At 48.0% G+C, this 15,112-nt stretch overlaps 1 long non-coding RNA gene across 1 annotated transcript; it reads left to right on the top strand.

Moving 5' to 3' along the window:
* The first annotated feature begins 240 nt into the window (after positions 1-240).
* On the top strand, positions 241-9,189 carry LOC308181043. The gene is made up of 3 exons (XR_013941305.1): positions 241-2,514; positions 3,173-3,284; positions 4,354-9,189. It is a non-coding gene; the product is annotated as an uncharacterized lncRNA (long non-coding RNA).
* Positions 9,190-15,112: the final 5,923 nt, after the last annotated feature.

The raw sequence follows: 15,112 nt of genomic DNA, 5'->3' as shown, positions 1-15,112 counted from the left end.
CCACAGTCCTTTACAAACTCGTCTCTGTTTGGTTCCCGGGTCGTCACAGATGGGAAAATGACCAGAGCTGTGAAACGCTTTCATGCCATTTGTCAAGTTTTATTAAATGACTTGGAATATTTTTATTACCAAACAAGGGCTTCTCAGTGGGACTGAGGACCCCACATGGGCCCTCCTCAGTCTCTAGGGTTTTTGAGTGTTTTGTGTGACTCTTCTTCCCTGTTCTGCTCCTACAGACAGGCAGCATTAACAAGAATCTGAGATTTCTCAGCAGCCTCGTGTCAAGCGGGGGAAACCTAGAGGAGCATTGTATTTAGTTGCTTGAAATATTTCAGAGGCCTACATGCAAAAATGACAACAAACAGTCTGTGAGGTACAAAACCCCATTAAACCACATTTCCCCTATTGGAAAGGGAGAACAACCACACAGTGCAGACTTGTTCCCATTGGTATCAGAAGGAGTGTAAGAAGCTCCCACAGACAAGGATGAGAGGAGCAGGTCACGTCACGAGAGTAACACAGCTTCTGCCTTCGAACCCTAGCCACTTCCTCCCTGTGCCATGCCATAGCATCCTACCCTATCTTATCTCATCCTATCCCATCGAATGTTTCTCAGTGCTGCCCTTCGTGCTCCTTCCTTGCACTTAGATTATAAGGTCAGCACAAGGAGCCTTGCATGGAGGATGAATCCTGTGCAGTCAGGGAATCTTCTGGTCAAAATTGTAACACTTGAAAATTGAGCAAGGATGTGAAATGCTGGCAGTTGATATAAGCTATAAAGAAACATGCTGGTCTCACAGTGCAATATATATGTGACCAGAGGGTATTTCTGACCCACACCACAGAAAGCCCATAAACAGTTTAGCTATTTATTGCAGAAATTGCAGGGATTCAGCAAAGAATGACAAGAATGGCGAGGGCTTGGAAAGCCCTTCTGTGAGGAGGATTTGAAAGGCTTTCCTCTACCCGAGGAGATGAATGAGAGCTAACAAGGCTGTCAACGAATGCACTGTTTGGAGAGGAGGGATGAGATGTGCCAACCTCTGCCTCCCACAGCAGCCCTCGGGATCACAGGGGGTGCAACTGCAGGCTGGCCAAAGGGGTTGCCTGCATCCAGCTTCGTGACCATAGCACCACAATATCTCAGAATCACAGAACCACAGAGTGGTTTGGGTTGGAGGGGACCTTAAAGATCATCTGAAGTTCCAACCCTCTGCTGTGGGCAGGGACACTTCCCACTAGACCAGGTTGTGATCAGACATGGGAAGTCCCCACTGCAGGAAACTGCTGGGATCATGGACTGAGAAGGGTTCAGACAGAACCAGGCATCATCTGGGAAACAAAAATATCTTGATCACTTTGGCCACCCTTTAATTACTAGGCAGGAGGGTGGACCCTCCCAGGGCAGACTATCCATGGGCAGCAGGTCAGGCCTGGCCCAGCCAGGACCCGGGATGAGCTGGCGTCTGGGGCACTCCGTGGCACCTCCTGTGCCTCTGTGTCCTGGCCAGTGCCAAGCTGGGGCAGAATTTAGTGCCAAAAGTTAGTTTTTCTGCATCCATCAGAGGTGCAGGGAGGTTTCCCAGCCACAAAGGAAAGGTAGGACAGTTCTGAAGAGATCCCCCCCTGCCCGTGTTGTATCACACACAGACAGCTCAGTGAAATGTTTCTGGGCACTGAATGGCACTGATTTACCCCATAAATTTTGGCAGGGCAAGTTCTGCAGAACCTTGAAGTCTTGGGACTCTGCCTTCTTTATGAAACATAAGATTAACTATGAAATCAATAGCCAATAACCCTGGTCAATAAAGCCAGGTCTCTAATGTAATGTCCCCTAAGTCTCAAGGGCCAGAAGTTTGATTTGGGTGATACAAGTTCATTGCCAGAGCCAATGGAAATGAGCAGGTTGTAGGGGATTCTGCCTGGGGGGTGCTGCATCATGTGCTGTGTGAGATACGTGATAGGGCTACTTATCTAGAAGCAACATTTTCCTCTTTGTAAGCTTCAAACCAGTCGTCACCATAGAGCATGTGTTCCCCTGTTCAGCAAAGAGTGATAAGCCCTCCAGACTAATCTGTGAATATGGAAGAAATTATGAATTTTATGAAAATCTGTGTAGGTTGGAAGATAATTTACAGGACCTGAGGCCTGCAGACTCGTTTGGTTAGAAGAAACCAGTAAGGGAAGTCAGGTTGATCTCACTTTCCAATGTATTTTTTTTTCATATTACAGTTGTCAATCTCTGATCACATGTACATGAAGAAGATCCAGGCAAACTCAGGAAACGGTTTTGCCCCGGGATTGGTTGTGGGAAAAGGGTTGGGGAAAGAAAGCACCAAGTGCTTTGTTAAGGTTTTTGGTCCAGAGACTTTGGCTGCGTCCTGAGTTGAGGCTGATGCTGGGAACATTGCCAAACTGCAGAGTTCATGGAGCCACAGACCTGAGACACCGAATGCCCCTGTAACCATGTCCAGGCTCCCTTCCTGCAGCCTGCAGTGGCAATGTATCGCCAAGGTCAGTGACTTGTACTATATCCAAGCCCCTTACATTTAGTGTTCTGCCTTAGACACTGCTTTTTCACTAAACTGCAAATTACCTGATTCTGCCCCTAACAAATGGTTCCTTGCTTGCTTGTATAAACATCTTCAGATGCTGTGTGTTTTCATTTTGAATTAATTTTAATTATTTCTGTCCATAGTCCTAAGCACACTCGACTCTTTGCATGTTTCCTGCTCTATTTGGTGTTTGCAGTGTGTTGGAATTTCTCCAATTTATCTTGTCAGGATAACGAACATGTCCAAATTCCTGCTCCCCTTCTCACCACTTGCATTTGCTCCTCATCTTACAAAGAGTTTCAGGGCTGTTGCTCAAACCACTTTGGCACTCTCTTGTCTTTTACAGTGACATGGAGCAATGTATGACCAGGCTTCTCTTACAGAAGTCTGGGGATACTCAGCCTGCTTCACTATCAGCACCTGCTAATTTGATAGGACAAACAGTAAAGCAAGCAAGCTTGCAAATGTGGTTGTTACAGATCTGTGTCAATCATTTCTTTATTTCCCTTTATTAATTTGCAAGCACCTCTTTTATGATCTGACCTCTTGTTAACTTTGGCTTGGAAGGTGATCCTAGAAATGAACAATTACAGTAAGTGGTCTTTTGCCTTATTCAGTGCAGATCCTGACAGCCACTGAGTTCCTCATAAGTTCAACATCCTGATTTGGTGCATCACGTCACAGCTCCCCTCCTGCCACAGAACATACTGCAGCATATCCTGTTGCCATGTAAGGTTTCATTTGTTAATGTTTTCCTTGTTTTTAAACTCCTATTTCATTTTCAGCGGTAGCACTGGAAAACACAGTCATGTCTGTGGGATATGAGCTCTTCCATTTGGTCTGGGGGGGGTGGGCATTTTCTTGGAAAGAATGCATCTGAAAGCTGTTTGAAGGGGCTGCATGCAAGAAAAAGCAAAAAATTCCTGGACTGGGACAACGATGCCCAGGGGAAACATACTGCTGGAAACACAGGGTCACAGCAGGGCTGGTGGAAGAGGCCTCGAGGGCCTTCAGTTCTACAGCCCACCAGCAGAAAGACTATGTTCAACACTAGATCAGGGTGGCTGTGGCTTTGTCTAGCTGTGTCCTGGAAACCCCCATGGATGGGGATCCTGCACCTCTGTGGGGACTGGTCCCAAAGCTGGGGAAGAGCTTCTCAGTGTCCTGCCTGAACCCACAAAGTCCCAATATGCATCTGTTGCCTCTTGCACCAGCAGTCACTAAGGAAATTTTGGCTTTGTGCTTCTGGAAGCTGTCCCCTGGGTGCTGCAGCCACACTTTGTGGCTGGGTGATTGCAGGCAAGGTGGCTTATGGAGGGCTGCACCCGTGGCACATTGTAAGCGTGTGACCCTGCTTTTTTCTGGGCTTTAGCAGGCAAACTCTTTGTGCTGGCAGGTCCCTTCTGCTGAGGGCTGTATCCACACAGCTTATAGCTGGGGCACCCCGGCGTCACACCTCTGCTGAAGGGAAAGATGTGCCTCAGAGGCACAGACTGCTTGGGGAGGGGACAAACCCACGCAGGGCCTGGGCTTGGTCAAAGCTGGAGTCAAGATGCCTGAGCACTGGCCCTCGTATATCCTTGCGGAGGGCTCCCAGGGACCCCACAGCTGCCACTTGTGTCAGCAGAGGTGATTTATGCTGACTTTTCATTTTGTTGTTTAGTAACTTGGAAATCAGCATGGTTTCTTTGTGAGCCTCACTAACGGCCGAGGTTATCACAACAGCTATAAATCCCCCACAATTCTGGATGGGAAATCTCATTATTTCTCCTCTCTCCTCCCCTCCCTGGGCCATGAGACCTGGCAGAGCCACAGGAGAGAGGAATTGATTCAATCCAGCTCCGGCTAAAGTGATCAACCATGAATCATCATCTCCCGGAGACCCTCTCCTTCACTGAGCCTCGACTCCCAGAGAAGCTGGCTGGTCCATGAGCTCAGGCACTGGCTCTGAGGCTGAAGCAGAGACTGAGCTGGGACATCTCCTGCCCTGACAAGGAAGATTGCTGTTCCAGAGAGGTGAAAACCCTCCTATTTTTGTCCATTACAGCCATCAAGGGGATGGATTCCTGTTCCCTGAGGCCTTAAGATACTGTCACAGCGCATTCCCAGATGTTTCCCTGGGACTGGAGGTTCTGCTGTCAGGACTCTCCCCACAAGAAGGCTAGATGATGGATAAACCCTGCATCCACAGGGCAGTTTTCCATTTCGTCCTCAAGTGTCATGATTTCAGCTGGGATAGAGTTAATTTTCTTTAGAGTCGCTGATATGGTGCCATGTTTTGGATTTAGGAGAAAAATAGTGTTGATAACACGCTGATGTTTTAGTTGTTGCTGAGCAGTGCTTACACCGAGTCAAGGACTTCTCAGCTTCTCCCACTGCCCTGCAGGGAGGCTGAGGGTGCACAAGGAGTGGGGAGGGGACAGAACCAGGACAGCTGACCCCAGCTGGCCAAAGGGATATCCCATACCATGCAGCGTCATGTGGAACAATAAAACTTGGGGGAGTTAGCTGGGAGGGCTGCTGCTGCTTGGGGACAGGCTGAACTGTGGGTGGTGAGCAGTTGTGTTGTTTGTTACTTGTTTTGTTCATTCCATAATAATAATGTTATTATTATTATTGTTGTTGTTATTATTATTATTTTCCCCTCTTTTTCTGTCCCATTAAAATGTTTTTATTTCAACTGATGAGTTTATTTATTTTTTTCTGATTCTCTCCCCCTCCTGCTGTGGGGAGCAAGCACATGGCTGTGTGGTGCTGAGCTGCCTGCCATGTTAAACCACTGCATCAAGCTCAGGCCCTAAGGATAGGCTGTGGGGGCTCCCTGTAGGGACATACAATGGCCAGGAGAGAACCTGGACAATGATGCTGGACAAACACCAAAAGCAGGCCTTCTAGAATGGGGTAAGGCTGTGAAAGCTCTTCAGCCACCAAAGACAAGGAAAAACAAAAAGCTCCAAAAGGAATTTCTCTCCTGTCTCTTGCTGCCTTCCCATTCATCTCTGTTCCCCAGGGGGAACGTGTTCCCACACCACCCTGCCCCACAGGCCCTGCTTTCCCGATGGCTATAGCCTTCCTCCTGCATTTCCTGGCTCTTGGTACCATCTCAGACAGATGCTAGGGAGACTTGCAATAGGCATGTGGAAAGGGTATATTCCCCCTTGGCAGCACCCCCTGGCAATCATACGTTTTATGACCTTTCCCTGCACTTGGCAACCTTCTGGAGAAGCTGTGGATGTCCAAGTAAGTCCTCCTTAGCTGGTAGATCTTGTACTAATTGCTGCTAAAACTGCACCATGGCACATCACTGAGTCCCACAGCAAAACATCTTTTCAGCCACAGTGATTCACTCCCTAACACCCCATTTTTGGACTACAACAGAAGGGGACAAGCTACCTTCACTGCCAGGTCATGCAGGTATCTCCATCACAATACCTCCTCCTCCCTGCTCACACCGTCAAACTGTCCTCCCGCCCAGTCTCCCTGGTGGACTTCACCCCTGTCCCCCCAGCCCTTCTGCCTCTCTGCAGTCCTGTACTCCATGGGGAATGAGATGACCACAAGGGAGGGCACAGCTCCAGATGAGGACACCCCACTGGCTTGTGTGATGACTTTATAATATATTCCAGATTCCCCTCATTCCCATCCCTGCTGTGCCCTATCATTTCTCTGGCTTTTTTGATTGCTGCTGAATGCTGAGCACAGACCTTCATGTGGATATTTTTGTTAGTAGCTCAGTCACTTCATTCTTATGTTTCTACTCAAGTCTTGGATGTATTGTTGGGTTCCAGTGACTTACTGCTCTTCAGTGTGTCAATTTATTCCACCATCTTCTTCTGACTCCACTATTCCTCATTTTATAACCTGAATTGGGCAGATCAGGGGTAGTTTTCTCCCAAGGATCTTCTGTAGTCCTGAGCTATTTGTAGAAAGCACTCAGGTTCACATTGCTACTTTTTGCCATCACCCTGTTTCTCTCCCAGGCTTTCAGTTACTCACAGTCACCAGATTTTATTTCGTTTTATGTCTTTTTATATATATATTTTCTTTTTGTCTTTCATAACTTTTTTTTTTTTTCCATTTGCTCTAATGAAATCCTACCTAATTCCCTTGTTATGTAATCCCTGGCATTCTTTATGGTTGCTTCTATTGCCTATGTGCTAAAGCTGAATTTCCTTTTTTTCTAAAGGACCCCATTCAGTTCAAGTACATGATGAAACCTTGTCATTTAATCAAATGTTGTTGATTTTCATTCCCACATGGGCCTTTCTGCTTTTCCTTTTAGGATATGCAATCTTCAAATCCTCTTTGATGGGCACATACATGGCTTCCATATCAAAGCTATGGCTTTAAACGAATTTGCCTTTAGGGCCCTTTAAATGAACTCTCCTCATTTATTTATTTTGAAGTCCCACTTTCAAACATTGAGCAGCCTCCAGAAATTTTGGAGACAGCACTTCCCCCAGCTACTCTGGCTAATTGTGTTGTGATCACTGGGAGTTAATAGCTCACCACTGGCAGCTTCTTGAACTAAATTCTCCATACGACTTTGGAGTAAGGACAGAAATGACAAGATATCTATTAAAAGCAAACCCCAAAACAATTATACAACTCATGCAGTAGTCATAACTCCATGTATTACTGTCTGGCTTAGATCAGTCACCCCTGCCTGAACTGGAACCCAAATACCTCTTACAGTAGTTGCAATTATTTATGGGAGAAATGTCCATTTTCACAGCAGTCATTACAATCAGTTTTGAGGGACACAGGTTTAATTATGAATTCTAAGTAGTTTTGTCAGTTTTGTAGTTCTGGATTCCTTGACTTATAGGTCCAAAACAAAGATATGATAATGAGGCTTGAATAAGCAGATATTCCCCCAAATACTGCAAATTCCCAAACTCTTCAAATCAGAGTAAATGTGCATGCACAATTATATGCATGCCTGAGCTGAAATGTGTTTCTCAGAAGTATCCCTTATAAAAATATCCTCCATGTTTCATGGTGAGAAATTATTCTCTTAAAGCATGCCTCACTGGGCTGTCCCCCCACATTCACCTCTCTTCCTGCTGCCCAGACATGCTGTGGTGTGTGTTGAGGGTTTGCTGCACTTTGCATCTCTGATTCCTCCCTGACTCCCACGTGCTGTGGGACGGCAGGACCTGCACGCAGCATCCCTCCCAAGATGCTCTGCTGCTTTCACAGTTCTGGCCACTTTGTTTCTCCTTCTGGCTTTCTTGTATTCAGGACAAGCCTCCTGAAACAGCAAGGCAATCTCTCCCCCTTGAGGGCTCTCTGGACACCTGGCCATTCCCCTGGCTTCAACAATAGCAACATCGTCCCTGCAGAGCAGACCCCACTGCTGCTGCCCTGAGCCCTCTGATAGCTCCTGGTTGAGGGCAGGCTGCGGGCTGTGTGGCAGAGCTGCCAAGCACAGCTTGCGCAGAGCCCTGCCAGCTGCAGACGGAGCCAGCATTCCTCAACTGGCAGCCCCTTGGCCCGATGAAAAGCCCCGATTCAGCTGCTGAGTACCTGACACCTTCCCCAGCACAAAGAGGGCTTTCTACATCCTGCACGCGGCTGCTGCTGGGGAAGCGGTGGGCACAGTGAGCCTCCTCTCCCCAGGAGAGGTCACAAAACCCACATCCTGCACACACCCCGAACAAAACTTGCTTGTATGGGGGGCAGCCGAGAACATGGCCCAGGGCAGGTGGCTGCCAGCAGGGCGTGTGGCTCCAGGTCTGCCAGCTGCTGGCTCCTGCGGGCCTTGCTCACGTCACCAGGATGGCAAGGCCCGGCCTGCAAGGTTTGTAGGGCCATCAGTGCCTGTGGGGGTTATAGGCCCAGCAGTGCCTGTGAGGGTTGTAGGGCCAGCAGTGCCTGTGGAGGCTGTAGGCCCAGCAGTGCCTGTGGGGGTTGTAGGACCAGCAGTGCCTGTGGCCGGGCCCGGCTGAAGCTGGGTCAGCGGGTGGTCGCATGCAGACTGCCATGCCGGTGGGTCTGGCGGGGCCTGATGATGATACACAGGCTTGGCTGGGAGGCACATGGTGATCCCAGCACTGAAACGGGGGTTGTGATGGATGGAGGGTAGTTCGTTTAGGGAGGTACCCACTGGGGAAGCACTGGCAAGGCTGTTACTCTTCATATTATCTTCTTTGCTCTTCGTTTTCCCCAGGAGAGTCGAAGTTGGAAGTGGTCCACAAAAGCTGCCTAACCCGCCAGTGCCTAAATGCAGGCCACAGTGTGTGACACAGACCCTGCAGACATAAATTACTCTGCTCAGAGATCCTGCATCATTTCTGCTTTTCATCCAGGGACTGTCAAATGCAACGTACATAAACCATCCAGGAGGAGAGGACCAGATCTCAGGGCTCCCTTGTGCAGCTGAGAGCCAAAACCTCTAGACTTCAGCTAGGGCCTCCCATGCCTGCACTCTGCCTGTGCCTCTGAGCTTCTCCCTGGCTTGTCAGTGATCTCCTGGTCTGATGTTCCCAGTGCTGGAAGTTGCCTGGGCCCCCTCCCCAGCTTTTCTGCTCCTTACAGAGGGAACCTAGCCTTGCAAATCCACATCTCAAGCAAAACACCTAAAACTCAGTCTGTGCAATGCATAATATCACAGCTTACCTCCTTGGATCTGGCTTTGTGGAACACACAGCTGGGGAGCATGTTGGCTTCAGCTGGATTTGGTTCAGGCCCTGTGGTCAGCCGCCTGCAGAAGCACAAAGGCAAATCCTCCCTGCCAAGTCTGGTGTCCAACAAGCCTCAGTGGCTGCCCAAAGAAGCTCTACCCATTAGGAGATATTGGCGAGTTGCTGGGAGCCTTTGCATTCCTTCTGAATACAAGTTGGATGTGATGTAACACTCACAGTTCAGGCACATTGGCCAAGAAACCCAAATCAAGGTTGCTCTCAGCAAGATGTGCAAAAACTTTTCCTGTCTTCCCTAATCATCATTCTGCCTTTTATTGCTCTAATGAATGCTCTTGCAGAAAGCACGTGGCTTAAAAACACACACACACATATCTATTCTGGGTTATTATGCACATTTCCAAAGCAACAACAGAGCTTAGAAAAGGAAGCAAGAAATTGCTGTGAGGCTCTAATCAAGGGAAAAAAAATGCCGGAGTCCCAGGTGGGTATCATGGGATAGTGTGTGCGAATTTTGCACAAGTGTATATAAGCACATACCCCAGCATGGTTTACATGTCCCATGGCAACATCTCTCTCTGACAGCAATGCTGTGTGCAGACTGCTGGATAAGTGCAGAGCTTTCTAACCTTACAGAAAGAAACAGAGGAGCCTTGCTCCATCTGTAAGTAACTCCTTGGAAGAGCAAAAGAAGTCAGGGTTCCAAAGCCTGCTCTGTGCATCTGCTTATTGCACTGATTGCTTTGGGCTCCAAGGTGTCAAGCAGGGGTTGCATGAGTGGCTTCATGGGGGCTGCAGAATCTTCTGGTCCCAAGAGAAAGCTGGTGAGTAGTGCAGAAATGCCTGGTGAATGGAAAGCATTGCAGTGTAACTGCACAGGGACAGGTCCCTCCATCACTAATGCAGGTGCCAAAAAGAGCCCAGTCACTCTGGAGCTTGTAAAGCCTGACTGGGATGTTCCCACGTGAGCTGAGAGCACCTCTCCCTTGGAGAGGTTGTTGTTGGGGCCCCTGGGGGAGATGCTTAGCTATGCTGCTGTTGCTCTTAGTAGGATCTGCTTGGAGATGCCAGGCAGACATCTCTCCAATTCCTTTCTTTCCTTCCACACCTCAGCATCCCTCCCTTGTCTCCGTCACTTTTTCTCTTCTGCTTGGAGCACCCCCATGGAGGCCGCCAAGACAGAGATGCTATAAACAGGATATGGGCTCTCTGGAAATCTGCAGCAAGCAGGAGCGGCTGAAGGTATTTAATAGTATCCCTGCAGTAAACAAGGATAAAGGGGGATCAGCTGTATGGAGAAGGGAGTCAGTATCAGATGGATTTGCTCTGCCATGCCATTTACTGAAACAGGAAACAAATATTTTTTTGGCTTTTGCCAAAGAAAGATTTCCTTAAAAATGTGTTAATATTAGAAGTGAAAATGTAGCTTTTAAACATGTTAAGTGGCCACATTCACTGGAGTTTTATTTACTATATAAAGGTTAACATTGGTCTGTTTATCCTACAGACGAGATTTCCAGCAAATTACAAGAAGGGTCATATAACAGTCAGCTCCCGCTTCCCTGAGCTTATTTGCCAGAGCCAAATCCCTGGAGTCTGTGGAGCTGGGGCAGAGGGAAGGGATAGTCAAAAGGACACTGAGAACTGGAGAAAAGAAATAACACAGCTTTAAGTTGCTTTGAGTTCACTCACTGGGAAGGTGGAGGTTGGGTTCATCCAGGTTCTGGGATGGGGTGGTGAGGCAGAAATACTGTGTCAGCCACACTCCCCCCCCCCCCCCCCCCCCCCGAAGCTGTGAGAGTGGTCAGTGAGAGGAAAGCTAAAGAAAACACGTCACAACTGCAAGCAAGCTGCTTTCCCACTAACCCCAGAGAGCCAGTTTAAACCCTGGATCAGGATATTTTATCCCTTGGCCAACATTTCTTACTTGGTTTCAATGTGATTACTCTCCTCAAGATATGGTGGTTCTGCAGAGGAACATCCAGTCCCTCTGAAATTCAATTCAAGAACATGGTTGCATGAGGGCTGCCACTGAAGGGCATTGCCCTTCACACTGATTGACAATCCCTGGTCCCAGTTCAGTGTTTAAAAGACCCATCTTTGAAAGAATTGTTTCTGTTCTCTCTTCTCTACAGGGAAGTGTTTTCACCTGCTCCTTGTCAGTAGAGACAATGATAAAAGCAGGGCTGCAGATCAATTATTTCTCTGATTGCCATCGAGTTTTGGGTTAGGCAGTTTTGTGTAGTGGACTGCACATACCAGCTGTGCCCTGTGTGGGGATGAGTTCCCTCTGTGCTGCCTTTCAGAGGCACCAAGGTCACTGTTATCTTTGTAACAGAAGAAAGGATAAACAGCAATGCCTGCCTCCCTGGTCTGCATGCCTCTCTGTTTCCCCCCATCTCCCAAATCCTGCCCTGTCTCCACACCACGCGGCCTTCAGCTTGCCCAGTGTCCTGCAAGCATTGATCTCAGGTTGCTCTGAAAACCCACCATTCCTGCCCCAGAGTGATGAGATGGACCAGGAAGGATATCCCTGAACTGTGGCTGAGGGAACACAATTGTTTCAATTTCTCTCACAGACACACTGCTCCTTTCCGGAGGTGTCAGGATGCCGTGCATTTCACCCTGTTCCCCACAGTCTGGCATTGCCCTGCTTTGGATGGGCTTGCCCAGGTCATCCCATCTCCTGTCAGTTTTGGCACTTCCTTGTGCCTGCAGGTTCCCACACTGCCTCGTGGGAAGCTGATTCTTAAGACAGTCACAGAAATTATTCTGTGTTAAAAAATACATCAACAAATGGGTAAGATACTAATAACCCTGTTGGCAACATCATAAAATCCCTACCGAACAGAGAAGTGAATCTTTTCTTTAACAAAGCAATGCTGATGCAATCAAGTGGCACTGCTATCTAGAAGAAATGCTTTATCCAAATTATTAGCCTTAACATAGAAAAATCAGGGCAAACATCAAAGGCTTGAGATACCTAGGAGGTTGAATTAGGTGATTTACTACTTTTTGGTCTTTAATCCAGTGATGTACATTGCCTTCCTAGCTGGAATCAGCATGACATTGCAATGGTCCCAGTAGAGGACAAGCAGAATGGCCTGCATGTGTAGTCCCATCTGGCTTCAGGAGATAGGGAACCAACCTGTCCAGTCATGAAGGGTTTTCATGGAGGGGGCAGTTCATTTCTCCCTGCCACGTTTCACTGTCTACCCAGACTGGTGAGATATAGGAGCTGTTAGAAATTAAAATATCATAAGCTTTTATTAACAATGGGACTTCTTTGGTTTCCAAAAAAATTCACTTCTAGCCCAAACCCCCGAAATGTCAGCTCCAAAACTGAAGGCTGAAGGCAGCCATGAGCCATTCCACAGGACTGTATAATGGAAAATCTTAGGCAGTGTTAGCTATAGCTGCTGCTATATGCATTGACTATAACAACAGGGAAAATCTGAATCAGATGTCATGAACCATACAGAGAGACCTGTGAATGGCAAGCATGGAGACAATCATTCTCTGAACATCAGGAGCCATGGCCTTGTTTGATGTACACAGTTAGATCCCAAAACATTAATTTAACCAGGGTTTTCAGCTTCTCTGAGGGATCAGACCAACCTGCTATGAAAAGGGATGGGCTTCTGCTCTTGTTTGGAATAACAAGCTGGAACTTTCCTCCATTACATGCAAATGTATCTCCAGATGTCCCCAGGTGTGTGGGTGTCTCTGCAGACCTCCCTGCACATCCAGAAAAATCCAGACACTAGCTTACTCTACAGAAACAGACCTTTTGCCTTCTATTATTATTCTTTATTAACATTTGTGGATGGAGACACCTGGCCTGTCAAGCCTGTGGTTTTTCTGAATCTGGCCAGAAATTGCTTTGTGCTGATATGACCTAAGACAGAGATACAACTTCAGTTGAACTGTGTGTGAAGCTGTGAGAGACAGTTTAGGAGAAAAAGGTGATTTTATTAAAACAAACAAGCAAACAAACCTGAATTATCTGCTGAACTGAGTACCATTGATGCCTGTTACCTGTTTTGACATTTATTCTGGATCTTTGAAACCCATTCATGTTCGTTCAGACTTAATGTTTCTACTACACATCTCTGTAGATGCCCACAGCCAGGTCTCTCAAAGGAAGCCTGGCGTACTCCAGTTCTTTGCTCCAATCAGGTTAGCTTCTGGCAACAAAACATGACTTTTGAGAGCTTTTCTCCTTCCCATACACCCTGCTGCTGGGCAGTCATGTGAGGATTGTGGCTGGCACACACTCAGCCATGGGGAACATAAAACCTTGTCCTTTTGCACGCCATTTAGTCTGGTGTCTACTATTGGTGATAGGCAATCCCAGCATTATTCCTCCTTTCCAACCAAGCTCTGAGGCAGCAGCCCTGACAGGATGACAGGCACAAAGTACTGGGTACCAGAATGGGTTCAGTAATGTTATTCTGCACATGTAGAGCTGAAATGGCCTTCCACAAGAGTCTCTGTCTTCCCAAGAACAGCTGGCACAGTCTCCTCTTTCTTCTTCCCCATGCTTCTATATTTGTTTAACTGCTGGGCAAGGTGATGTAGCCGTGAGGAATCATTTAGCTTCCAAACACTTGCCCATCTCCTGTTTATCTGATAGTTCTCTAATGGCATGTCTCCTCTTTCTGGCCATTGCCATCTCCACACGATTGCTGGAAATGGTGGATTAATAAACTGTAGCTCAAAAATGTTGAAGAACATGTGGGTTAGCTGTGTTGGACAGAAAAAGGGTACTGAGAGAACTGGCAGAAGAACTGGCCAAGCTGCTTTCCATCATTTACCAGCAGTCCTGGCTATCAGGGGAGGTCCCAGCTGACTGACGGCTAGCATATGTGACGCCCATCTACAAGAAGGGCCGGAGGGTAGACCCAGGAAACTATAGGCCTGTTAGTTTGACCTCAGTGCCAGGGAAGCTCATGGAGCAGATTATCTTGAGTGTCATCACGTGGCACTTGCAGGGCAACCAGGCAATCAGGCCCAGTCAGCATGGGTTTATGAAAGGCAGGTCCTGCTTAAAGAATCTGATCTCCTTCTATGACAAAGTTACGCGCTTGGTGGATGAGGGAAAAGCTGTGGATGTGGTCTACCTTGATTTCAGTAAGGCTTTTGACACCGTTTCCCACGGCATTCTCCTCAAGAAACTGGCTGCTCGTGGCTTGGACTGGCATATGCTTCATTGGGTTAGAAACTGGTTAGTTAGCCAGGCCCAAAGAGTTGTGGTGAATGGAGTCACATCAGTTGGAGGCTGGTCACTAGTGGCGTCCCCCAGGGCTCAGTACTAGGGCCAGTTCTCTTTAATATCTTTATCGATGATCTGGATGAGGGGATCGAGTGTACCCTCAGTAAGTTTGCAGATGACACCAAGTTAGGTGCGTGTGTCGATCTGCTCGAGGGCAGGAAGGCTCTGCAGGAGGATCTGGATAGGCTGGACCGATGGGCTGAGGCCAACTGTATGAAGTTCAACAAGGCCAAGTGCCGGGTCCTGCACCTGGGGCGTAACAACCCCAAGCAGAGCTACAGGCTGGGAGATGAGTGGTTGGAAAGCTGCCTGGCAGAGAAGGACCTGGGAGTACTGGTTGATAGTCGGCTGAATATGAGCCAGCAGCGTGCTCAGCTGGCCAAGAAGGCCAACAGCATCCTGGCCTGTATAAGAAACAGTGTGGCCAGCAGGACTAGGGAAGTGATTGTCCCCCTGTACTTGGCTCTGGTGAGGCTGCACCTTGAGTGCTGTGTTCAGTTTTGGGCCCCTCGCTACAAGAAGGACATCGAGGTGCTCGAGAGTGCCCAGAGAAGGGCAACAAAGCTGGTGAGGGATCTGGAGAACAAGTCTTGTGATGAGCGGCTGAGGGAGCTGCGATTGTTCAGCCTGGAGAAGAG

Source organism: Anser brachyrhynchus, assembly GCF_964034855.1.
Source record: "Anser brachyrhynchus genome assembly, chromosome: 21".
Classification (NCBI taxonomy): domain Eukaryota; kingdom Metazoa; phylum Chordata; class Aves; order Anseriformes; family Anatidae; genus Anser; species Anser brachyrhynchus.
Note: the sequence above shows the minus strand (reverse complement) of the source record. Positions and strands in the feature narration are given on the sequence as shown.